This window comes from Corvus brachyrhynchos, unplaced genomic scaffold (assembly GCF_000691975.1).
Source record: "Corvus brachyrhynchos isolate BGI_N302 unplaced genomic scaffold, ASM69197v1 scaffold126, whole genome shotgun sequence".
Lineage (NCBI taxonomy): Eukaryota > Metazoa > Chordata > Aves > Passeriformes > Corvidae > Corvus > Corvus brachyrhynchos.
Window position 1 is genome coordinate 6,412,288 of NW_008239283.1, and position 3,383 is coordinate 6,415,670.

Sequence of the window (3,383 nt, forward strand, 5' to 3'; positions counted from 1 at the left end):
GCCCCCGGCCCGCCCCCGCGGCTGCCCCTCCGCGCTGCCTTCTCCCTCGGAGAACCGGGGATCCTGCGCATCCCTCTCTGCCCCGCTCTCGTGAAACCCCGCCTGGAGCACTGCGTCCAGCTCTGAGACCCCGGCACAGCAGGGATAGCGACATGCTGGAGTGAGGCCAGAGGGGGCTGCGAAGATGCTCAGAGAGCTGGAGCACCCCTCCTATGGAAACAGGCTGAGAGAGCCGGGGCTGTTCAGTCTGGAGAAGAGACAGCTCTTAGAGCACCTTCCAGCAAGAGAGCTGGAGAGGGATTTTTTACAAGGTCATGTAGAGATAGGACAAGGGGGAATAGCCTTAAACTAAAAGAGAGTAGGTTTAGATTATATATCAGGGAGAATATTCTTCCTTGTGACGGTGGTGGGGCACTGGCCCAGAGGTTGCCCAGAGCAGCTGTGGATGCCTCATCCCTGAAAGTGTTCAAGGCCAGGTTGGACAGGGCTCCCCTGCCCAGGAGATTGAAATTAGACTACCTTTAAGGTTCTTTCCAATTCAAATCATTCCATGATTCTATGTTCCTAGGAGTGGAATGGCAGTGGTGGCCACAAGGGCCTGGTGATGCATCCAGAGGGTCCCTGTGATGTCCCTGTGCCATAGGGAAGGATTAAAATGTGTTTTATCCTGTTGAACAGCTGACAGCACACGCAGCAAGACCAAAATCTGAGAGTGGGGTGCTTGGTTTGAGGGAATGAGACAGGCTATGGTGGTCTCAGTTCTGGATAACTGCAGCACTGGTCAAACAGTTCTCCAATAAAGGGATTTTACAAAATAAGAACAGATGTTTTTAGGTATTTGTGATGCAGACTCTTACACCTGATGTTTTGTGAGAGGCTGCTGGGCAGTTGGGACACTTGTACAGGTTTTGCTCCCCACTCTTTAATAGCTAGAAACACAATTTTTAAGGCAAACCATCAGATTTTTCCAACATACCAGAGGTGTCCCCTTGGAGGGACAGAGGAGGGACAGCTGTACAGCTCACCCCCAGCCTTACCACTGTGGGGGCAGGACACAAGTCCCAGCAGTGGCATTTGGAGCCTGAAGCCCAGCACTGCGACCCCCATGCAGCAGGTTTGGGGGGCATTCGTGCTCCACATGTTCACTTCTCCAGCCTAAGGGAAGGTCCACTGGGGCAGGAAGAGTGCTACAAGTCACCACGGGATGGTTGGTGAGCAATAAAAAATCCTTTTGCATCTACAGAAAGGGGTAGCCCTGAGTTCTGGAGGTTGGCTTGCAGGGCCACACCCCCTCCCTCCCAAATACCCAGCTCCAGCTATTCCACGCCAGCTTTGAAGTCTCCCAGCCATCCTGCACTGCCCTGAAAGAGCTGCCTGTGACAGCTAACAAGGAGTAGTACAGCTTTGCTTATCATTCATGCCCAGCACCAATTAAAAAGACTTAGTTAAGCAAAATGCAATTACACTGTCATGGATAAAAGGGATACAATTAATTAAAATGGAGCACTTTCCCTTAGGAATGATGTTATTTCCAGATGCTCCCATCCCTGATCATTCCTTGTGTTCTGAAGAGATTTGAAACGGGTGGGGAGAACTGGGGTTTTTTGGGTAGTTCTGTCTTACTAGCTCACGTGTATTTATGAGGTAAGTTAGCAAAGACCCTTGAGGACACAAATCTTTTCTGGAGCCCTAGAGCACCATTTCCAATGTATCTGACACTACCTTTCCAAGAAGACGAACATTTCATAGAGGCTATCTGGCATCAAACTGAGACTTTTCTCCTTTTGGGGAGAAAACTGAACCTTCTGTCATCTCTGAAGGAATGGGGAACAGCCAGACACAGTGGGATATGTGCTGTGGCTGGAAGGATTTTCCAAAATTCACACTTCAACTGCAGTGAGGTTTCCTATCTCATGCCCCATGGGAAGGGAGAGATGCTGAAGAGCAAAACATTTACTAACTAAAAGCCAGTTCTCCAGGTTTCCAAAGCCTGAAGTTTATGCGGAGTGCACCCATAACACACCTCCTTAGCAAAATTATTGAAGATTCCAGCTGCAAAGATAAAAAAGGTAATTAATGAGTTAAAGACATCGCATTAAAATATGCAATAAATCGTTTTCTGCATTACATGCATATTACAGACAGGTAACAAGTTTAATACACATGCAGGCTACATCTAAAGCTTAAACTCATCGCATCATATATAGGTCAATAATCGTATTTTCATCCCTCTCTTCTGAAGTCTTCTGATGTTTTAGATCAAATCACCACAAATCTGCCAGCACATTTCCTAGTTTTTTCTGTTGAACATCATGGTGGAGGGCAGCATCTGGCCTCAAAACCGTAAGGCTTTTTTTGTCTCACTTGGTGTCAGAACTGGTCAGGTTTAACTTGATTAACTCTTCCCACCAGCATGATCCAGCAAAGGCCCAACCAACCATCCAGTGCAGTGCAGAAGCCCAAACTACAAGTGTTTCTGATCCTGCAAAGGAGCCAGTTTGGCTCTCACAGGCGCTGGCATGAAGCTGGACCATGCACTGATGCAGGCAGCTGCTCTGCTGTGACACAGAGTTGAATTTAACCCAAAGTTCTTAAACAAACTGTTAATGGTAGCTCCAAATGATTATCCATTTATTTCAGTACTTGTCTTTTTCAAATGTGACCTAAAATCTATAAGTAATTAGTTATTGTACAGGCTACGGTATTGCAAAATGCTTCCCTTCATTTTTTATTCAGACTCTGAACTATAACTCCAAAATCATTCTAGTCACACCAGCCTTCAAAGGTCTAAATGGGGAAGAAGGGGGGCTAATGCCTTAGTATCTTTGAGATTTACAAGAATATTTGAGGATTTTCCTGGGATTCAGTGTGAGATGAAAAAAAAGTGTTTTGCAGGCAAACAGAGGAACTTATGCTTCCAGTTCAAAAGGAAAGACACATCCAAATAGAGAAAGATTTAAATGCTAAAATGCTAAATAAATATTGCTATTCAACAGCAGTCTTTGTCTTTTGAGCCCTAGGTTAAAACTACTTCACAGGGACTATAAAAGCTTGTTACTCTTCTTTGTTGGAGCTAAATGAATTTTAACCACAGAAGTTCCAGAGTGAAGAATTGCCTCCTAAAACTCCTCCCATGTCATCTAGGTACCCCATCAGGGGAAGGCAGGAGAGGACTTTGGGAGCTGTTAAATAAGGTGAATAAGAAAATAATACACAAATTGCATTTATTCTGAGTCCGCTTGTGATGTTTTCTGTAAATGCTAACAAATAAGTGGCACTGGGAAGGTGCTGATTCCACACCATCAGGGTATCAGCAGCACAAGGAAGTGCAATTCTGCAGTGACCTTGCCTTAGGAAATCCCAGTGGAGTTAAGGGATTCAGA